This window comes from Macaca thibetana, chromosome 11, assembly GCF_024542745.1.
Source record: "Macaca thibetana thibetana isolate TM-01 chromosome 11, ASM2454274v1, whole genome shotgun sequence".
Lineage (NCBI taxonomy): Eukaryota > Metazoa > Chordata > Mammalia > Primates > Cercopithecidae > Macaca > Macaca thibetana.
This window is the reverse complement of record NC_065588.1, coordinates 43,450,163-43,473,669: the sequence shown is the minus strand read 5'-3', so window position 1 is coordinate 43,473,669 and position 23,507 is coordinate 43,450,163. Positions and strand designations below refer to the sequence as shown.

Sequence of the window (23,507 nt, the reverse complement as noted above, 5' to 3'; positions counted from 1 at the left end):
ATCATTTAAAATTTTTGATGTTGGCCGGGCGTGATGGCTCACCACCTGTAATTCCAGCACTCTGGGAAGCTGAGGCGGGAGGATCACTTGACCCAGGAATTCGAGACCAGCCTGGGCAACATGGTGATATCCCTTTCTCAAAAAAAAGAAAAAAAAAAAATTTTGATGTCTAACGAATATTGGAAACAATATATATATTTTCAAGATATAGTTTAGGGAGGAGGGGAATGTTGCAATATATTTTGGGAAGCTGAGCACAGTGATCAATGTCACATTTGTTTTTGGCTTTATGGTTAAATATTTTACGTTCCCTCAATTTTTCTTAGTCTTTAAAAAGTTTGTCTTTGATTAAAACATTATTTTTTAAATGGTATAGTTTTAGTTTTATATGTTTTCTTACATAAAACTTCATCATCTAAGTTTTAAAATTTCAAATTCATTTAATATGTTAGCATAATTCCAACATTTTGCATTCTGTAAACTTTTTATATTTTGGGATATGATCCTTTCTTCTTGGGATCTTCTGAAAGACTGCAGGGAAGGATAGGGTTTGTGTAAGCCCAGAGGCCTTTTTCTCATGTCTTTATCTTTGTTTCTATGACTCACCTTTGAATGTTCCCCCACACTTTCCTCTTACTAAAATTCTGTTCTTTCAGTAAGACTCAAGTTAAAAGACAATTTTGTCAGAGAGCCTTCCCTAATCTCCCAAGTAGAAAACTCTCTCCTTCCTCTGAGGGATGCCTCTACTTAACCTTTGGTTCTGTTTTGTTCTATAATTAACTGCCCATGTGCCATTCTATCCCACTCTATGCTAGTTCTGGATGGCAGAAGTGGGTCTTACGCATCTTTGTACCCCTCAGGGCCCAGTGCCTGTGCCTAATAATCATCTGCACTCACTGAGCACTCACTTTGTGACAGGCCTACTCCATTCTCATAACCCGGTGAGGGAGGAACCATTATTATCTCCATTTTATAGATGAGTAAACTGAGGCATGGAGAGGTAACATAAATTGCCTAAGGTTGGCTGGGCATGGTGGCTCACGCCTGTATTCCCAGTGCTTTGGGAGGCCGAGGTGGGTGGATCACCTGAGGTCAGGAGTTTGCGACCAGCCTGACCAACATGGTGAAACCTGGTCTCTACTAAAAATACAAAAATTAGCCCGGCGTCATGGCACACACCTGTAATCCCAGCTACTCAGGAGGCTGAGGCAAGAGAGTTGCTTGAACCCAGGAGGCAGAGGTTGCAGTGAGCCAAGATCGTGCCACTGCACTCCAGCTTGGACAACGGGAGACTCTGTCTCAAAAAATAAATTAAAATTAAATAAATAAATTGCCCAAGGTTGCCCAGCTAGTAAATGGCAGAACTATTCTTTTGACAATGTATCTTCTTCTCCTTGTTCTTTTTTTTTTTTTTTTTTTTTTTGAGGCAGGGTCTCACTTGGTTACCCGGGAATACAGTGGCATGATCACCACTACTGCAGCTTCAACGTCCCAGGCTCAATCAATTAATCCTCCAACCTCAGCCTCCTGGGTAGGTGGGCTCATGCCACCACAGTCATTAATGACAGTGAATCTTCCGAATAATTAGATAAGCTTAAGGTTTCCTTTTGTTTCTTTAGGTGTAAGTATGGCTCCAAAGCCTGAGCTTTTAATCTCAGCTATAAATATTTGTTTAAATTAAGAGAAAAAAAATAATCTTATCTAGATAGAAATATTTGCATGTAGCTTTCCTTGTTATTCTCTGTTGAAAAACAAAATAATATTTTGTGCAGAGCTTTAAAATTTTCCGTGAGAAAACAAAGCAGGTGTGAAATAACTTAGTTCAATTTTCATCACTCTGTTAGCTAGTCTTCTTAAAAGCCAATGGAAAACCCAGTGCTGCACTAAAGCTATATTTGTGTTTCAAATGTTTAGGCTTATGCTGACTACTCTAGATTCTAACCAGTGGCTGAATTAAAAGTTCCCATGGATAAAACACAAGGGCGATGGGAGAGCTAATAACGACGAGTGCTTTCAACTGATGAACAGGTTGGATTGTGACAATTCTGCTCCAGGACTAGCTACAAAAGTCCATTTACTCAGAACAAGAACCCGGGGTTGAGTCAGCAGGCCTGGATTTCTTCCACCTCTAATGCTTACTTTATCTTTGTGCTGCTTAGTTTTTCACTTATTAAATAGGGGAAATAGCACCTATGCTCCTCTGAGGGGATTACACAAAAGAGTTTTAGAAATGGATATTGTTTTATTATTGTTGCTATCATTCTTGTTACCATTTTTGTAGTATTTAAATTCTACGTGTAATAGTGTTTCTATGGAAAAAGAAATTTTTTTCTTTTTGTTTTTTGAGATAGAGTCTCACTCTGTCGCCCAGGCTAGAGTGCAGTGATGTGATCTTGGCTCACTGCATCCAATGTCTCACGGGCTAAAATTATTCTCCTACCTCAATCTCCGGAATAGCTGGGATCACAGGCATTTGCCACCATGCCCAGATAATTGTTCTATTTTTAGTAGAGATGGAGTTTCACTGTATTGGCCAGGCTGGTCTCGAACTCCTGACCTCAGGTGATCCACCCACCTAGGCCTCTCAAAGTGCTGCGATTACAGGCCTGAGCCACCTTTTTCCATAGATAGCCCACCTATGGAAAACATTTTTTGAATTTAAAAATGAGATTATAAGAGCAAGTCTCAGCCAGGTAGAGTGGCTCACACCTGAAATCCCAACACTTTGGGAAGGCCACGGAGGAAGGATTGCTTGAGATCAGGAATTCAGGCCAAGCCTGGACAACAAAGCTACATCCGTGTCTCTACAAAAAAAACAAAAACAAAAACAATTAAAAATTAAAAATTAGCAGGATGTGGTGGCACACGCCTGTAGTCCCAGCTACTCAGGAGGAGGCTGAGGTGGAAGGATATCTTGAACCCAGGTGTTTGTAGCTGCAGTGAGTTGTGATGACACCACTGCACTCCAGCCTGGATGACAGAGCAAGACACCGTCTCTGCCTTGGCTTTTACTCACACTATGTTGTAGAGGATTCTGGAAACTTGAGTTCCCACTGCTTTGCCTGTTGGCAGTGCAACTGAGGACTTGCCAGTTTCAAGCTCCATGGCTTGGAGTGGAAGAAAGGACAAGCAAGGTCCAGGGACTAAGGAAGCTGAGGACCAAGAATCTGTGCTAGTGAAATGAATATCCTATTTCCCAGGCACACCAATTAACTTCTCACATTAGGCCTTTCCCCAGGCCATGGTTTTCCCCACTTCAGTGCCAACACGGACCTAGGGGCTTTTCTCCCTGCTGCCGTGTCCAGCCGAGTTTCCGCTTCTCTCTTCTCCTCCAGCTCCAAAAATAAGTCAACAGCTCTGCACTGCCTACCTTAGAGTTAACTGTGGAAATCAAATGAAATGCTGTGTAAACTCTACAAATGTTCACTGCTATTGTTATTCGGAGCAACCTTAACATATCTGGAAAGTGGGCTTGGTGGTTAAGGGAGATTTCTAGTTAAATGAAGCATTTAACTTATTATTTAGCAATATTAATTATTTAGTGGCATTATTTAGTATACCCTCCAAAATGTGTTTACATGTTTTACCAGTTTATCTCTTTATTCTTCTTAAGAACTCTAAGAAGGCCGCAGTGGCTCACGCCTGTAATCCCAACACTTTGGGAGGACAAGGGGGTCAGATCACTTGAGGTCTGGAGTTCAAGACCAGCCTGGCCAACATGGTGAAACCCTGTCTCTACTAAAAATATAAAAATTAGCTGGGCGTGGTGTCGTGTGCCTGTAATCCTAGCTACTTGGGAGGCTGAGGCACGAGAATCACTTTAACTCGGGAGGCGGAGGTTGCGGTGAGCTGAGATAGCGCCACTGCACTCCAGCCTGAGCAACAGAGTGAGACTCCGTCTCACACACACACACACACACAAACCCTAAGAAATTCTTTCTTTTCTTTTCTTTCTTTCTTTCTTTCATCTCGCTCTGTTGCCCAGGTTGGAATTCAGTGGTGAGATCATGGCTCACTGCAGCCACTCTGCAGACTCAATCAATCCTCCCACTTCAACCTCCCTAGTAGCTGGGACTACAGGCCTGTGCCACCATGCCCGGCTAATTTTTATATGTTTTTTTAGAGACAGGGTTTCATCATATTGTCCAGTCTGGTCTTGAACTTAGACTCAAATAATCCACCTGCCTTAGCCTTCCAAAGTGCTTGGATGACAGGTGTGGGCCACTGCACCTGGACTACATACTCTTAATTTTCTCCATTTTATACATTTAAAAATTAAGGCTAAAAGATCGAGTAATCTGCCCAAGGTCATCCATTTCATAAGAAGCAGTGCTGGAAGTAAAAACTGATGCCAAGCCTTTGTGGTCAACCACAACATACAAGATTTCAGACAACAAATGCCTCACGTCCCTTCTGCAGTTCACAACTAAATTGGTTGTTTCCTTTCACTGTCCATTTTAATAAATTTACTAGTTTATCAATCACTAATTTTTTGTTATTGCCAAGTACCAGTTGTCTCTTTAGCGTTACATGGGGTGGGCTGGAGGAGGCTAGGGTACTGATTCCTCTCTACAGTAAGTGCCCCAAAAATGACAGTCTCAAGAAAGGCTGGTCAGAAATGCCAACTTAATGTTTCAAATAAAATGGAAAAACTGAAAAGTACTTACTCATTAAAGTAACTGGTGATGTTTAAGCATCTCTCTCAGTTGATTCTAGATTCGTCCCTAGATAGCTTTCTTCCTCTCCTGTAGATCATTGTGGCCAGACGGGAGATCTCTGAGCTTGGGCTATAGGGGAAATAGGTTAGCCTTTGGGTGCTGCTATGCTTGCAAGCCAGCGTCTGGGGAGAAGATGACATTTCCGGTGGCATCTGGGGCAAATGACACGAGTCAGCATTTACTTTCTTGCTTTAGGAAGCAGAAGACTAATGACCGAAGCTTCAAGACTTTGACATGTATGAAAACATGAAATGGTAAGTCAATACAAAGACAGCATCTTCCTGGAATTTGTTTTTGAGCTTGTTTTCATTTCACTTTTCTCAGTAATCTGGGTGTAGCTTATTTTGACTCTTCTTTTGATTAAACAATTCAGACCCTCGGCTCTTATTGTTCTTGCTGGTGTGGTGCGTTCACGGCTGAGGAGGTGGTCAGAAGAGGAAAGGAGGAAGTGAGAAGAAACACGGAAATGGTAAGAAGAACTCTACTTTTCTAACTAATATTTCGTAGTAGTAATCTTGTGTTTCTGTGCAATGTGTTACAGTTTACAAACCACTTTTATTTTTATTTATTTATTTTTTTTGAGATGGAGTTTCGGTCTTGTTGCCCAGGCTGCAGTGCAGTGGCGTGGTCTCGGCTCATTGCAACCTCTGCCTCCCAGGTTCAAGCAATGCTGCTTCAGGCTCCAAGAAGCTGGGACTACAGGCACCCATCACCACACCGGGCTGATTTTTGTGTTTTTAGTAGAGACGGGGTTTTGCCATGTTGGCCAGTCTTGTCGTGAACTCCTGACCTCAGGTGATCCACCCGCCTCAGCCTCCCAAAGTGCTGGGATTATAGGGGTAAGCCACCGCGCCAGGCCACAAACCGCTTTTAAATCCTTTCACTTCATCTCTCCACTGCCCTCTTGATGGAAAAATAGCTCAGTCCACACTACAGGAAACCACAGGCCTGAGCCCTGGCCTCAGCTAGATCCAGTATGTGGCAGAGCAAGATAAGAACTTTCTGCTTCCTCCCCTAGTGTTCCACTTGAAACCAGCAGGTAACTCAAGGGGACAGTGTGCTTAAAAGGGAGACTGTTCGCCTGGCGCCGTGGCTCACGCTTGTAATCCCAGCACTTTGGGAGGCCGAGGCAGGTGGATCACCTGAGGTGAGGAGTTCGAGACCAGCTGGCCAACATGGTGAAACATTGTCTCTACTAAAAATACAAAAATTAGCTGGGCGTGGTGGCGGGTGCCTGTAATCCCAGCTACTTGGGAGGCAGAGGTTACAGTGAGCCGAAATCACCCCGCTGCACTCCAGTCAGGGCGACAAGAGCAAGACTCCATCTTTAAAAAAAAAAAAAAAAGCGGGGGTGAGGAGGTGGTCTTCTGATCGATTAGATAAGTGTAGGCATTTGTTTTCTTTTGTCTGGAATAATATGATTTCGGGGAGGGGAATATCACTTTCCCTACAAATACCAAGATGAAAAAGAAAAGGAAATAATGAATCAGAAAAAAAAGAGAGAGAGAGAGAAAATGCATGATTACAGAAGATCCCAATGCATGACTACAGAAGATCAGAATGTGCCACCCCCAGGTTCCCGTAATCCCAGCTCCTTGGGAGGCTGAGGCAGGAGAATCGCTTCAACCCAGGAGGTGCAGGTTGCAGTGAGCTGAGATTGCACCATTGTACCTCAGCCAAGGCGACAGCAGGACTCCATCTCAAAAATAAAAAATATGCCACCCCAAAATATAGTTATTTGGCGTATTTCGAGCTGATTATTCTGAGCAACTGCAGACACAGGGGTATCTCTGAAAAGCTGTCCTTTTGTAAAATAAATTTATATTTATAAAAGAAATCTACATTAGTCAAAGTATCTGTATCAGGAAGAGTCCTGCTCTCAGACAACTTTTATTACCTGGGAGACTTTTCATTTACATAACAAGACAACCTTTATTCACCATCCATTTCTTCTCATCACCCTCCTATAACTTGTCACTAGTTCTCTGCAAACCCCAAGTCCCTATTCCTTCCTGTAGCTCAGGATAAGCTTCCATCATCTGGCCTTTCTTTGAGTCTCATGTTTTGTGGGATTCCAGTGTGTGTGCATATAATTAAAAATGTTTTCTCCTTTTCTTTTTTTTAATTGAGATTTGGTCTCATTATGTCGCCCAGGCTGGTCTTGAACTCGTGGGATCAAGTGATCCTCCCTTGATCCTCCCTTGATCCTCAGCTTCCCAAAGTGCTGGGAGCACAGGCATGAGCCACTGAGCCTGGCCAAAAATGTTTTTTCTTCTGTTAATCTGTTTTGTGTCAATTTAATTTGTATCCCAGCCAAAGAACCTAGAAGTATGGAAGAAGCCATTTTCCCTCCCTTACAGTACAAAATAACTAACCAACAAGAGTAAGAGATTTCAAAACAGTCCTGAATTACATGCTCTGAAGACTTAGTTTATTTTTAATGGTATGCTATTTATGTAAACTGGATTATAATGTGACATAATTGTCTTTCCTTGAAAAATATCATTTTACTTTACATCACTGTCTACTCAGTGTGTGGCTTAAAATTAATTCCATACATTGTGCATTGTTTTCATCCTCTTGTCTATGGCCATCAATAATGTTATCTTGCATTTCCCCATGAATTTTAGTACAGTCATTACCATGACATTTAATACAATCAAGGCAGAACCCAACTGATAGCCTTAATATTTTATAATTCAGAGTAATCTATTACATATCTTTGAAAATCTGCCATTATTTAGTTCTAGCAATTCTATAAATGAATTGTAAATCTTCCTAGTCCTGTAGATTTCAGCTGGTCTGTGCACTGTGAGAATAGAAGAACAATCTCTGTAATCATCCCAAGACCAGAGAACAGAGGAGCTATAATAATGCAAATGATAATTCCACTTATACTCTTTAAACTTAAAGTTGTTTGAGATCAACAGATTTTCAACTGATTTTCTGGCTTCCAAGAACTTATTATGCTCTATGTAGACAGCTACTATTGCTATTCTGGCTACTAGTGCTATTGTGGCCCTATTGCATGTTTCAAAGCTCAGTGAGCCATCTCTTTTTTTTTTACCCACCAAACTTGGCTTTTTCTTAAACAGTAATGACAACTTATGCACATATAATGTTTTACCCTGTGAATGTGCTTTCACACAGATATCCTTTAATATTAGCAGCTCGTTAGTAGTTATAGCCACAGAGAAATTTAAACTTTTCTTTATGCAAGCCATTATCGTTTTATCCACATTTTCTAACTTAAGGAATGCAATTATTTTTCTTATCTTCTTGGGAATCCTATAAGTGGGCCGGAAATCAGCCCATTAAATATATACATATATACATTAATTTCAGTTGGCTGGTGTGTGTATGTGCTTAAATCTATTCCCGGGCTGCCTTAAACAAATGGGCCAAATTCGGCAAATAACAAAACTATGCTTTTGCTTTGCTTGTCTGACTTAAACAGTCCACATATTTTTGATAAGTCCTCTTCCAAGCACTCACATTTAGTATTTTCAAGCACATATGAATAATGAATAATTTGTTTCCATTAGGGTACAAAATCTTCTCTGATAGCATATTAGGAACTTTGAGAGTCTGGATTAAAACTCCTCATGAGTTCGATTTAGTAACAGAACTAAATTTTGCACTAAGTACGTGCAAACTTTGTGCTGATGAACAAGGCAATAGTTGTTGGGATTTGAGATGTTACAGATTGAGAAGAGTGATTTCACTATTCAGGATGGAGGGAATGAGAAATGTCAATTTATGAAAGATCCCATTCTGTCAGGATTTCTTAAACGTTTCCACAAAATTCTTAGAATTCTTATGTTTTATGCAAGTTCTGTATTCTGTTCCAGTGTAGCTTAGTGGTTCAGAACATGGCCTTTGCAGGCAGAAAAGCTGGAGTTCAGAGTCCCAAATTAATAACCCACAAGCTGTGTGACTTTGGGAAAGATACTCAACCCCTCTGGCCCACTTTACTTGTGAAGTTTAAACATGCAAAGTGCTAAGCAGACTGCTTGGCACTTAGTAAATGCTCATTTTATTCCAGGGATTGGTATACATGCATCCATGCTTTAGTAATGCCAAATAGTTCTTTAAATGACTAACCACTAGAAAAAAATGTAAATACTGACAAGTACCTTGTTTGATGGGCACTGTTCCGTGGGCTGGTATGACACCATCACTGCAGGAAGAGACTGCGCAAGTGGAAGGGAGGTGACAGAAATCATCGTTAGGTCAAGTTGAAGCTCGGGGAGATTGAGCAGCTGCCTCAATCACACAGGTTAACTACCGAGCTTGGACTAAAGACCAGGCTTCCTGGGTACCGGACTCATAGTTCCAGAGCCATAGTTCATGAATTTTTTTCTCTGTAAGAGAAAAGGCTGTAAGCTCTTTCACAGAGAATAATTTAATACCCTACAAGAATTGGGTCTTACATTATTTAGCAATGTCCCTTACCTTTAAACCACAGTTTAGTTTTCTAATTCCAGTTCTCTCTCCTTTTTTCTTTTTGTTTTTTTGAGACAGAGTCTTTCTCTGTCACCTATGCTGGAGTGCACTGCTGTGATCTCAGCTCACTGCAACCTCCACCTCCAGGCTCAAGTGATCCTCACATCTCAGTCCCCCACCTACCCCCAGTAGCTGGGACCACAGGAGTGAGCCACCACGCCCTGCTAATTTTTTGTATTTTTGGTAGAGATGGGGTTTCGCTGTGTTGCCCGGGCTGGCTTCGAACTCCTGGGCTCAAGCCTCCCAAAGTGCTGGGATTACAGACCTGAGCCACTATGCTCAGTTCTTTTTTTTTTTTTTTTTTTTTTTTTTTTGAGACAGAGTCTCAGTCTGTCTCCCACACTAGAGTGCAGTGGTACGATCTTGGCTCATTGCAACCTCTGCCTCCTAGGCTTAAGCAATTCTCCTGCCTCAGCCTCCTGAGTAGCTGTTATTATAGGCATGTGCCACTACACCTGGCTACTTATTTTTTTTTTAAGTAGAGTTGGGGGTTCACCATGTTGGCCAGGCTGGTCTTGAACTCCTGGTCTCAAGTGATTCACACGCCTCAGCTTCCCAAAGTGCTGGGATTACAGGCGTGAGCCACTGCGCCCGGCCATAAGGTTGTTTTGTCAAGGAAGATGGAAATAACTTAATATTTTTGGATGTGTGTTATTCTTCCTTTCTTACTTTATTAGATAAACATTCATCAAGTGTTCCCTTGGTCAGGCACAGTGCTTAGCACCTGAGATATGAGGTTGAGTAGGATATGGTCTTCTCTATGTCCTGTAGCTCGCAGTGCAGGGAGGGAAAAACACAGAAGCAGATAATTAGAATTCAATGTTGGGAGTGCATTGATGGCTTTATGTTAGAGTATCACCTCTATTACTGAAAAGGGACTTTTAAAATTCTACTGAAAATGTGAAAATGACTGAAAACAGCACCATAAAAAGTAGCTCCTAGTCATATTCTTTTCTGATGAGTATTTACTGTGTACATACGATTGGCCCACATTGCATCCTTTGTTTTATAAATTAATCGTATATCACTATTCTATTTTATTGGTAAAATAGTAGGCTTTTAAGTATTTTTCCCAATTATCACTTACAAAAATATTGTTACAGCTTACTTTTTTTGCTCTTCCTTTTTCTTTTAGGGTGCTCTTTTCCTTAACATAGTTTGTTGTTGCTTCTCTGAAATACATTTATTTATTTATTTTTTATTATTATTACTTTTTTCAGACGGAGTGTTGAAAGACTGGAGTGCAATGGTGTGATCTTGGCTCACTGCAGCCTCCACCTCCTGGGTTCAAGCGATTCTTGTGCCTCGGTCTCCCAAGTAGCTAGGATTAAAGGTATGCACCACCACGCCCAGTCAATTTTTGTATTTTCAGTAGAGGTAGGGTTTCACCATGTTGGCTAGGCTGGTCTTGAACTCCTGACCTCAGGTGATCTGCCTGCCTCGGCCTCTCAGAGTGCTGGGATTACAGGCATGAGCCACCAAGCCCGGCCTGAAATACATTTAAATAAATGAAGATGGAGAATCAGACATTAGTTTCATGTATCTGAATCTGGTGCAGTTTAATTAACCTATAATTGTAAATCTTAGAATCATATGTCAGTATTCTATTTTGTTAGTCATGATTTCTAAGTGTTACATAACTGTGGCCCCAGCCACTTTATATTTTGGTATCATGACAAAAGACTGATTGTGGTTATTTTCTACCTATGCATTTATTCTTAGTGATATATGCTGGTTAAATTATGGGATAGTTTAAAAATACATGACAAAAATAGCTAAAAGTAAAGAAATGTCTTTGTTTCTGGTTGAATAAAATGACTACGCAAGGTTCCAATTTAAAATAAATTCTAAACGAATCATGTTATTTTCCAAAACTGCTCCTCCTCTCAGAAAATGAAATCAATATCTACCCAGTTGCCCCAAGACAGAAATCTCAAGATCATCTGTGACTCCTTCCTCTTCATCTGCCACAAGTAGAGTAGCTTCTATCTCCAAAGCCAATCTTTGATCAGTCCTCTTCCTATAGCCTCTAACTATAGCCTCTGCTTTAGTTCAAATCTAGAATCCTGCTGTGGTGGTGCTGTGGCTTCCAAGTTTATCTTCCCACTAATGTTCCTTTCTTCCTCCAATCCATTCTCTAAACCACAGTCTTGCTCTTTCTGAGACGCAGATCTTATAATTTTACTTCCCTTCATAGGCTGAATTTGACCTGCTAAATCATGTCAAAATTTTTCTGAAGATACCAGCCTTTCTGCCTTAATCAAACACGTCAGAAAATCCATAGCATTACTGGGAAAAAGCCTGAAGATCCCAAATTGATAAGGCATCTGGATTCCCTTTGATAACAGTATTCAATAACAATGAACACCTACTGAGTATACTATTCCAAGCATTTAAAGTGTATTAACTCTTTTTACAAAATCAACAATAATCATTATTGCTACCATTTATTGAGAGCCTACTTTACCAGGTGTCACATATTCATTTATTCATTATTGTTACCTTTTCTTTTTGAGACGAAATCTTTCTCTGTTGTGCAGGCTGGAGTGCGATGGCATGATCTTGGCTCACTGTAACCTCCACCTCCCGGGTTCAAGTGATTCTCCTGCCTCAGCCTCCCGAGTAGCCGGGATTACAGGGATGTGCCACCACGCCCCAGTAATTTTTATATTTTTAGTGGAGGAGGGGTTTTTCTACGTTGGCCAGGCTGGTCTCAGGTGTTCCTCAGGTGTTCCTTCCGCCTTTGGGATTACAGGTGAGCCTATTGTTACCTTTAAAACCACCCTGCAGGGTAGCTCTTACTGTCTCTGTGAGGAATACCAGAAAAGGGAAAGGACTTCCTGGAGGGCTGGTTCTGCCTCAAGCCAATCAGCTGACACTAAGCAGTGAAGCCAGAATCTGAGGTCTCTCTGCCTGCCCTGGTCTTTGCTCACCCTGACACCAGACACCTCACTGTGTCCTGAGCAGCACAGATGCCACACCCACAGTGTCACATAGAGAAGGGTGATGTAAATGAAAATTAAAACACTGTGACAAAGTCAAGGAGGGCATTTGTTTTTGTTGTTGTTGTTATTTTTGGTAGAGACAGGGTCTCACTATGTTGACCAGGCGAGGCTGGTCTCGAACTCCTGGGCTTAAGCAATCTGCCTGCCTCAGCCTCTCAAAATGTTGGGATTACAGCCATGAACCACTGCACCCGGCCAGTGTCAGGCTTTGTTCCCTACAAGTCAAATCAAAACAGCCAGCAAGCTGGGTTCCACCGGGTAGCTCACACCTGTAAACCCAGCAGTTTAGGGGCCCAAGGTGGAAGGATTGCTTGAGCCCAGGAGTTTGAAACCAGTCTAGGCAACATAGCGAGACCCCGTCTATACAAAAATAAAAATAGGCTGGGCAGGGTGACTCATGCTTATAATCCCAGTACTTTGGGAGGCTGAGGGGGGTGCATCACCTGAGGTCAGGAGTTCCAGACCAACCTGGCTAATATGGAGAAACCCTGTCTCTACTAAAAATACAGAAATTAGCCAAGTGTGGTGGTGCATGCCTGTAGTCCCAGTTACTCGGGAGGCTGAGGCAGGAGAATCGATTGAACCTGGGAGGTGGAGGTTGCTGTGAGCCGAGATCGTGATACTGCACTCCAGCCCGGGTGACAGAGTGAGACTCCGTCTCAAAAAAATAAAGTAAAAATAAAAAAGTAGCCGAGGGTGGTGGTGTGTGCTATACTTACCTACTCAGGAGGCTGAGGTGGGAGCGTCACCTGAGCCCAGGAAGTCAAGTCTGCAGTGAGCTATGATTGTGCCACTGCACTCCAGCGTGGGAGAGGAGACCCTGTCTCAAAACAAACGAACAAACAAAAACCGAAATCACTAAGTTTATCCCCCAGCACCAAGTCTGTCCCTTAACAGTATGGCTGCTTTGAGTTCAGGCATGTGTCTAAGGCAGCTGCTTCAGAGACCTTGACACCTGGTGGAATCACAGAATGAAGACCCTGGGAAAATTTCTTATAGCTCATTTATTTAAAGCTTTACAATTGTTTACACTGCTCAGGAAAAAAAGAGAGAGAGAGAAAAAAAAAAAAAAAAAACCCGAACAAACTATGGGTGTTCAGAGAGCTGTGTTAGCCCACAAAGTTCAAAGGAGAAACTGTCATTCACAGAGCTTGATTAACCAGATTTAAATTTCAGGAGGAAGTAAGCTATGAAAAATCTGTATCCTTTGCCTGTCATATGCCTAGTTTGTTAAAGAAAACTAGAGAAGGAGCTTGTTATTCTTTAAATAGAAAAGCTTTAAATCAAAAAAGCCCTGAAATGTTTTATCTGAATAAGTTCTCTCAGCAGGTGTCTTAAGAATAATTGATTCTAGTCAGGTCTTAGGGGCCAAGACCCAGATCACAAGGCTGGTGCAAGTTCTTCAAGTTGTGATTGTATCTGACGAAGAGGAATGCATACTTACATATTTGTGTAAGGAAGATTTCCTTATTGTCATTTCCTTCCATGACAATAGGTCCTGAAAGGATATTCCCTCAAGGCCCTGAGCTAGAGACCACAGGGTAACTCTACATGCTCTTCTCCTAATAAGATTTTGGTAACATCTGATTGTTTGCTAAAATCCCATCGAAGCCCCTTCCTGCTTGGTCCACAAAAGCAAAGAGGAAGGAAGGGACATCAGTGGGCATACACACTGTCACCCATGCTAAGAGAAAAGGTAGTTGAGAGCTCTGCTTGCCCACATGCCCATCTGCTGGGTCATCCTTGTCCTATCAGGAGAGAAACAGCACTTCCTTTCCTCAGTGGGACTGGGAGGAGGCAGCAGCCTCAGGTAGCTGGAAGGTGTGCCCCTGGGCCTCAGACAGCTCAGGGGAGGTGGCACAGGGCTTTCTCTTTCATAGAGCTAATTAGGTTCTTATCTGTGCTACCAGATGAGCCCAGCTGCCAGCTCCTCACTTCATCTCAACCAATCCAACAGGCTAGTCAAACCAACACTGATATTATCCTAGCAATTTGTTTTACATATTTTGGACAAACATTTAAAGTAATTTAGTCCTCCATCTGTCACCTTCAGGCTAAAGCCCTTTATTTTCTTGGTGCATTGACCATGGGGCTCCATCTAGGTCCTGAAAGGATATTCCCTCAAGGCCCTGAGCTAGAGACCACAGGATAATTCTCTTCTCCTAATGAGATTTTGGTAACATCTGATTGTTTGCTAAAATCTCATTCAAAGCCCCTTCTACCTGGGCAGAGCCAGCCAAGTTGAGTTCAGCTTCAGTTGGATGCATATGTCAAAGTCCCTGGCCATTTGAATAGCCTTAACCTAAGGCAAGAGCAAATGCTGGCTAAACTATCTAATCACCATTTATTTATGTTGGTGGTGTTGGGATTTGAGAGCACAGAGTGGAAGGTAGAAACAGGGTAGTGTCTGTAACTACTGTCAGGTCTACTTCCTCACTTTCCTTTTTAACATACAAGGTCCTTAAAAAAACCTTGGATTTTTTTTTTTTTTTTTTTTTTTCAGGGGCAAGGGAATGTAGAGATGGGGTTTCGCTATATTGACGAGGCTGGTCTCAAGTGATCTTCCTGCCTCAGTCCCCCAAAGAAAATCTAGGATTTAAAAAATGATCAATTCATATAAAGAGAGACTGAAAAAAATGGAAGTGAACTTTTGCCTTGTCCCCAGCAGGCTGAGGAATTACCAAGGAGTCAGGAGGTGGAGCAAAACACACTGAGCCTGATACCAATCATTGACAATATTATGGTTAGTACTTATTGAGTGCTGACTATGGTTGAAACTGCCCTTGCAAAATTATGACTGAGACAGTGAGAGATCTAACTTAACCAACGCTATCTTGCCTCTAACCTCCAAGCTGTCCTTGTTCATTCCTGGGTGTAGGCTGAACTAACTTTGGGAGAAATTTAGTTTATAGTTTAAAACAAAGATGATAACAGCCCTTTCCCAAAGCAGACCTCCTTCTTGTCTGGGGACTAGATGGCCTTCGTAGGATTAACATGAACCACAGATTAGAAATTATGGATAGGAGTCATGCAGCTGGAGGCTCCAAGATTCTGACCCTCCCTAAACTGCTCCTACGATCAATGCTTGAGATATTTTGCAGACTCTGCATGTGATGGATCAGCTGACGCCATCCAGTTCGGTAAACTGGTTCATCTGATCTTGTGCCCTGCACCCAGGAACTGACTCAGCACAAGAAGACAGCTTTGACTCCTTCTGATTTCATCCCTAACCAATCAGCACTCCTAGCTCACTGGCTTCCTCCGACCCACCAAATTGTCCTTAAAAACTCTGCTCTCCAAATGCTGGGGGAGACTGATTTTCGTAATAATAAAACTCTGGTCTCCCACACAGTTGGCTCTTCGTGAATTACTCTTTCTCTATTCTAATTCCCTTACTTTGGTGAATTGGCTCTGTCTAGGTAGTGGGCAAGGTGAACCCCTTAGGCGGTCATATGGTTATTGACCCTTCTTTTTCCTTCCTTCCTTCCTCTCTCTCTCTCCCTCTTTTCCTCTGTCCTCTTCTCCCTCCTTCCCTCTCTTTATTTCTTTCCTCCTATTCATAAAAAACTATTGAAACTGCCTTTGCAAAAATTACAACTAAGAAAATTATGTCAGTGAAAGAAATCTGACCTAACTGACTCCACCTTGCTTCTAATTTCCAAGTTGTTACACCATTCCTGGGTATAGGCTAAACTAACTTTGGGAGGAACTTAGTTTATAGTATAACTTTGAAACAAAGACGATAACAGCGCTTTGCCAAAACAAACCACCTTCCTACCTGAATACTAGACTGCCTTTGCAGGACCACCACATTAGCTACCAGATTATAAATTATGGTTTAGGAGTCATGCAGCTGGAGGCTGCAGGATTCTGAATCTTTCCAAATTGCTCCTGGGGATAACATCACTATAATAAAACCTAAGATCAGTGCTTGAAGTATTTTGTAGACCCTGTACTCCATGGATCAGCTGGCACCACCCAGATCCATAAACTGGCTCATCTGATCTTGTGGCCTCCATCCAGGAACTGATTCAGTGCAAGAGGATAGCTTAGACTTTTCATGATTTCATCTCTGAACTGATCCATCAGCGCTCCCCACTTTCCAACCCCCTACCCATCAAATTATCCTTAAAATCTCTGATCCCTGAACTCTGGAGAGGCTGATTTGAATAATAATAAAACTTCAGTCTCCCATACTGTGGCTCTGCATGAATTACACTTTCTCTGTTGCAATTCCCCTGTCTTAATAAACTGCTTCTGTCTAGGCAGTGGGCAAGGAGAACCTGTTAGGTGATTACACTAGTGGCTAAATTAGTTTATGGTTACAGTATTTACATATAACCTCAATTACAAGGAAAATTAAATGATTATGGAGGCAACTGAACTAGAGTATCCAGATTCTCTTATACTAAGAGTCACTGAGTATATAGTATTCATTGCTAAATTAGAAAGAAATGTTATGGCCCATCTGTAGACAATAAGGCAAATTCAGAGGAGTAATTAAGAGCCACCTGGAACCTTTACTTTTAGATGCATGACCTGTCTCCCCTGGTCTGTAGGCAGTGGAGGATTAAGGAAACAAGGCACAAGGTAGCCCTGGGAGTAAATTAACAGCATAATACACACTTCAAGAACACCCAGAGGTCTGTGAGTGAGACCAGGAGTTGCAAAGTTAAATGGCTGTAGGGACCAGACATGAGATATAAATGAGTAAATGAGCAGTGTTTGTTCTTTGTACATAGATTCACTTTGCATATTAAACATGGAAGAGTATCAGGAAGTGAAGGACCTCTTCAAGAAGAACTATAAACCACTGCTCAAAGAAATTAGAGAGGACACAAACAAATGGAAAAGCATTCCATGCTCATGGATAGGAAGAATCAATATCATGAAAATGACCATACTGCCCAAAGCAATTTATAGATTCAATGCTATTCCCATTAAACTACCATTGACATTCTTCATAGAATTAGAAAAAAAAAATTTAAAATTCATATGGGGGTTGGGCATGGTGGCTCACACTTGTAATTCCAGCACTTTGGGAGGCTGAAGCAGGCAGATCATTTAAAAGTCAGGAGTTCTAGACCAGCTTGACCAACATGGCTAAACCCTGTCTCTACTAAGAATACAAAAATTAGCCAGGCATGGTGGCACATGCCTGTAGTCTCAGCTACTTGGGAGGCTGTGGTGGAGGATCGTTTGAGCCTGGGAGGCGGAGGCTACTTTTAAAAAGTCAAAAAACAACAGATACTGGTGAGGTTGTGGGGAAAAAGAAATGCTTTTACACTGTTGGTGGGAGTATAAATTAGTTCAACCATTGTGGAAGACAGTGTGGCGATTCCTCAAAGAACTAGAGGCAGAAATACCATTAGACCCAGCAATCCCATTACTGGGTATATACTCAAAGGAATATAAATCATTCTATTATAAAGACACATGCATATGTATGTTCATTGCAGCACTATTAACAATAGCAAATAAATGAAATCCACCTAAATGCCCATCAGTAATAGACTGGATAAAGAAAATATGGTACATATCCACTGTGGAATACTATGCAGCCTTAAAAAGGAATGAGATCTTGTCTTTTGCAAGGACAGAGATGGAGTTGGAGGCCATTATTCTTAGCAAACTAATGCAGGAACAGAAAACCAAATATTGCATGTTCTCACTTATAAGTGGGAGCTAAATGTTAAGAACCCATGGATACCAAGGGTAGGGAACAACACACACTGGGGCCTGTCGGAGGGTGAAAGGTGGGAGGATGGAGAGTATTAGGAAGAATTGCTAGTGGATGCTGGGCTTAATACCTGGGTGATGGGATGATCTGTGCAGCAAATGACAATGGCACATGTTTACCTATGCAACGAAACTGCACATCCTGCATATGTACCCCTGAACTTAAAAGTTGGAAATAAAAAATTTTTAAAAATTAAAAAAAGAAAAGAGAAGACTGGGCACGGTGGCTCATGCCTGTAATCCCAGCACTTTGGGAGGCCGAGGCAGATGGATCATCTGAGGTCAGGAGTTTGAGACCAGCCTGGCCAGCATGGTGAAACTCCATCTCTACTAAAAATACAAAAATTAGCAGGACGTGGTGGCTGGTGCCTGTAGTCCTAGTTACTCGGGGGGCTGAGGCAGGAGAATCTTTTGAATCCGAGAGACAGAGATTGCAGTGAGCCGAGATCATGCCACTTCACTCCAGCCTGGGCAACAGAGCTGGACTCTGCCTCAGAAAAAAAAAAAAAGAAAAGAAAGAAAAGAGAAGTACTTCTTTATCACAAAGAATATACAGAGGTGAAAGTATGGTGGTAAATGAAAATTAATAGCCTCAGTGTTGGGAACAATTGGGATTAGTGAGGATTGTGGCAAACTGGAGACCACATGTATCATTTAAGAGCACAGTGGTCACTCTGCTCTAGCAGATTACTTCATGAGGGAATATGGCTTTAAATTGCCAAAATTCCAATTTTTCAAAAATAAAAAAACTGTGAATATATATGTTTGGTCAGGCGCGGTGGTTCACACCTGTAATCTCAGCACTTTGGGAGGCCAAGGCAGGTGGATCACAAGGTCAGGAGTTCAAGACCAGCCTGGCCAACATGGTGAAACCCCATCTCTACTAAAAAATAAGTCAGGCATGATGGCAGGTGCCTATAATCCCAGCTATTCAGGAGGCTGAGGCAGGAGAATTGCTTGAACTTGGGAGGTGGAGGTTGCAGTGAGCTGAGATCGCACCACTGCACTCCAGCCTGGGTGACAGAGCGAGACTCAGTCTCAAAAAAAAAAAAAAAAAAAAAAAAGTATATATATGCACATATACATACATATATATATATATGAGCTGTATCCCGATTTTTAAACATTTCCTCAAATAAAAAGGTACTGCATAGGTAAAACCAAACAGTTTTGCAGCTTTGCAATTTTTTTCTTTTTTCCTTTTTTTTTTTACTTATGTCTAGACCTGAAGGAGTCAAATTCAGGCAAATATCTGGGAATCAGGGACCACACAGAATCAGATCAACCTGGGGCTGTGTGTAGAAGACATGTGAGCAGTGAGGACTGCAGAAGCTATGGAAGAACTAGAGACAGAAAGTTCTGAAACTATCTTCGCCTTAGGAACAGACTTTCTCTTCTAGCTGTAGCAAAAACCAGTAATGGTTTCCCAGGCAACATCCAGTCTGGCATAACCTGGAAGTTCATGTGTTTCTGCAATGCAGTATCATCTCCTGATGGGCAAATTTTGACATAATTTTCCAGACTTTTAACCAATCCAGGAATGGAAGCTTAGAATGTTCTACTGAGTATCAACTCCCTGTCGTGGCAAATATTAACCCTTCTGTTATGTGCAAAGAGCTCTTAATGAATTCTCATTATCTTAGTAGCACATTAGAATCAGGTTCTCAAAGCCTGAATGCTTCATAAGTATTCTCTAGGTGATATTTATATTTTATTTGTGGTGCTTACAAGGAATATAGATAATTGTATATTTGTAACATCAATATACTAACTAATGTGGTACTTGACCTAAATGGCTTTAAATATTTCTTCGTAATTGGGCAGAGCTTAGTGGCCTGTTTTCAGATAGATGCTCAGGTTTACACACACGACTCCTCAAAGACAGACTTAAAAATATTTGCTTCCAGGCCTGGTGCGTTGGCTCACACCTGTAATTACAGCACTTTGGGAGGCCAAGGAGGGCAGATCACTTGAGCTCAGAAGTTCAAGACCAGCCTGGGCAACATGGTGAGACCCCCATCTCTACAAAAATACAAAAAATTAGCTCTGTGTGGTTGCGCACACCTGTAGTCTCAGCTACTCAGGAGGCTGAGGTGCTAGGATCACCTAACCCTGGGAGGTTGAGACTGCAGCGAGCCAAGATCGCACCACTGCATTCCAGCCTGAATGATACAGTGAGACCTTGTCTTAAAAAAAAAAGAAAAAAAGAAAAAAAAATTCTTCCTTTATTAAGGAATAACAATAAAATACTGCTGGGTAGTGTCAATAACCATACTATCTGAAACTTTTTAAAAGCCTTTCAAATAACTTCAAACAAACATCTATATTGTTTTTTAGAACACTGGGGAAATAGAATTTAAATGAACAACTGTGTCTTTTAATCCACATTGCATACGTCTGTTATTATTTAAGTCTCATTATTATTTTTTCCACTTACTCTGCAGTCATCTGAACTGACATGGCCTAGCGTTACTGGTCCAGCAAAGCAGTGGAATTCTGTAAGCACACTGCACTAATATCAGCAAGGTATTTGGTGAGGGCATTTGCTGCCAAGTTTCGGAAATTATGATAGAGCTGCTACAAATATTCAAATGCAGGATTTGGGGTGGTCGTTAAGTCTTTAGCTCATTTGGATAAACGCCAACTCACTTGGGTAAATGGGAGTACCATTGCTGGATTCTATGTTAAGACTAAGTTTAATGTTGTAAGAAGCTGCCAATCTGTCTTTTGAAGTGGCTGTGGCATTTTTCATTCCTACCAGCAACAAACGAGAGTTCTTGTTGCTCCACATCCTCACCAGTATTTGGTGGTGTCAGTGTTCTGATTTTCTAACCATTCTAATAGGGGTGTAATAATACCTCATTGTTTTAGTTTGTAATTCCCTAATGACATATGATATTGAGTATTTTTTCATGTGCTTATTTGCCATCCGTCTGTCTTTTGGTGAGGTGTCTATTCAGGTCTTTTGCCCATTTTTTTTACTTGGGTTGTTTGCTTTCATATTGTTGAATATTAACACTTTACATATTTTGGATAGAACTTTTTTTTTTTTTTTTTTTTGAGGCAAGATCTGTCTCTATAGCTCAGGCTGGAGTGCAGTGGTGTGAACTTGGCTCACTGCAACCTTCCAGGGCTCAAGTCATCCTCCCACCTCAGCCTTCTGAGTAGCTGGGACTACAGGCTTGTGCCACCATGCCTGGCTAATTTTCATATTTTTTTGTATTGTAGTGATGCAGTTTCACCATGTTGCCCAGGCTGATATTTTGGATAATACTTCTTAATCAGATGTATTTGCAAATATTTTCTCCCTGTCTGTGGCTTGCCCTTTTATTTGCTTAACAGTATCTTTTGCCAAGCTGAAATTCTTAGTTTTATTGAAGCCTCACTTATCAATTTTTCTTTCATGGATTGTGCTTTTGGTGTTGAATCTACAAATTCGCAACTAAACACAAGGTCACCTAGAGTTTCTCCTGTTATCTTTTAGGAGTTTTGTAGTTTCATATTTTACGTTTAAGTCTATAATCCACTTTGAGTTAATTTTTGTGAAAGGTGCAAAGTCTATGTTAGATTAATTTTTTTTCTTATTTTGCATGTGGATGTCCTGTTGTTCTAGAACCATTTGTTGAAAAGATTAGTCTTTCTCTATTGAATTGCCTTTGCTCCTTTGTCAAAGATCAATTGACTGTATTTATATAGGTTTATTGTTTTATTTGTCTTTTCCTTCACAAATGCCACACTGTCTTGATCATTATAGCTTTATAGTAACGCTTGATGCCAGATAGCGTCAGTCTTTCACCTCTGTTCTTTTACAATATTATGTTGGCTATTCTGGGTCTTTTGCATTTTCTTATAAACTTCAGAATAAAATTATTAATATTCATAAAATAACTCGCTGATATTTGAATGTGGATTGTGTTGAATCTATAGATCAAGTTATCAGGAAGAACTGGTAGCATGAGGAATTTGAGTCTTCCTATCCATGAGCATGAAAATAGCTCTTCATTTATTTAGTGATTTGATTTCTTTCCTCACAGTTTTGTAGTTTTCCTTATATAGGTCCTAAGATTTATACCTAAGTAATTTTTTGGTGCAAATATGAATGGTCTATTTTTGATTTCAAATTCCAGTTGTTCATTGCTTATATATAGGAAAGCAATTACATTTGTATACTAACTTTGTGTTACGTGATCTTGCTATAATTACTTACTATAATAGTTTCAGGATGGTTTTTTGCTGTTCTTGATTCTTTGGGATTTTCCTTCTTTTTCTTTTCTTTTCTTTTCTTTTCCTTTCTTTTCTTTTCTTTTTTCTTTTCCTTTTCTTTTTTTTGAGATGGAGTTTAGCTCTTGTTGCCCAGGCTGGAGTGTAATGGCACAATCTCAACTCACTGCAACCTCTGCCCCTTGGGTTCAAGAGATTATGCTGTCTCGGTCTCCCGAGTAGCTGGGATTACAGGCATGCACCACCATGTCTGGCTAATTTTTTGTATTTTTAGCAGAGACAGGGTTTCACCATGTTGTTCCCCGGGCTGGTCTCAAACTCCTGACCTCGGGTGATCCGCCTGGCTCGGCCTCCCAAAGTGCTGGAATTACAGGCGTGAGCCACTGCGCCTGGCTTCTTTGGGATTTTCTACATAATCACATCATCTGTGAACAAAGTTTTATTTCTTTTTTTTTTTTTTTTTTTTTGAGACGGAGTCTTGCTCTGTCACCCAGGCTGGAGTGCAGTGGCCGCATCTCAGCTCACTGCAAGCTCCTCCTCCCGGGTTCACGCCATTCTCCTGCCTCAGCCTCCCGAGTAGCTGGGACTACAGGCACCCGCCACTTCGCCCGGCTAGTTTTTTGTATTTTTTAGTAGAGACGGGGTTTCACCGTATTAGCCAGGATGGTCTCGATCTCCTGACCTCATGATCCGCCTGTCTCGGCCTCCCAAAGTGCTGGGATTACAGGCTTGAGCCACCGCGCCCGGCCACAAAGTTTTATTTCTTTCTTCCTTCTCAATCTGTTTACCTTGCTTTTTGTCTGTTTGTTTGTTTGTTTTTTGGTCTTATTGCATTAGTTAGGACTTCCAGTACAATGCTGAATAGAAGTAGTGAGAGGGAGGGGACACCCTTGCCTTGTTTTTGATCATAGGGAGAAAGAATCTAGTTTCCTAATATTAAGCATGATGTTAGGTATAGTTAGTTTGCAGTTATCCTTTATGAAGTTGAGATCCAGTTTCCCTCTGCTCCTAGTTTGTTTAGAGTTTTTTTTCTCTAAACTATGAATGAGTGCTGGATTTTGTCAAGTGCTTTTCTGCATCTGTTGATATGAGCATATAAATTTTTCTTCCTTAGCCTATTGATATAATAAATTACATTAATTGATTTTCTAATCAATTGAATCACTCTGTATACCTGGAATAAAATACATTTGGTAGTGGTGCATAATTCTTATACATTGTCAGATTTCATTTGCTAACATTTTGTTGAGAATTTCTGGATTTATGATTGTGAAAGATATGAGTCTGTAGTTTTTCTTTCTTTTAATGTCTTTGTCTG

At 41.1% G+C, this 23,507-nt stretch overlaps 2 protein-coding genes and 1 long non-coding RNA gene across 5 annotated transcripts in view; 1 reads left to right on the top strand and 2 right to left on the bottom strand.

Annotated features, from left to right (window-relative positions):
- Window positions 1-23,507, bottom strand: part of SLC48A1 (solute carrier family 48 member 1) — a 1,155,028-nt gene that overhangs the window by 589,487 nt on the left and 542,034 nt on the right. The window lies entirely within an intron of this gene.
- PCED1B (PC-esterase domain containing 1B) overlaps window positions 1-23,507 on the bottom strand; it is a 134,227-nt gene that overhangs the window by 16,026 nt on the left and 94,694 nt on the right. The window contains exons 1-3 of one of the 3 annotated variants that reach the window (XM_050746924.1): window positions 10,436-10,510; window positions 8,855-8,911; window positions 4,668-5,134 (exon numbers count right to left, since the gene is read on the bottom strand). The gene's annotated coding sequence lies outside the window, so the exon portion shown is untranslated. Of the gene's footprint in view, window positions 1-4,667; window positions 5,135-8,854; window positions 8,912-10,435; window positions 10,511-23,507 lie in introns of those variants that run through there. The other 2 variants (XM_050746926.1, XM_050746925.1) reach the window with 2 other exon arrangements.
- Window positions 4,869-15,574, top strand: LOC126930208 (uncharacterized). The gene is made up of 5 exons (XR_007717474.1): window positions 4,869-4,972; window positions 5,092-5,187; window positions 10,445-10,557; window positions 11,765-11,979; window positions 15,331-15,574. It is a non-coding gene; the product is annotated as an uncharacterized LOC126930208 (long non-coding RNA).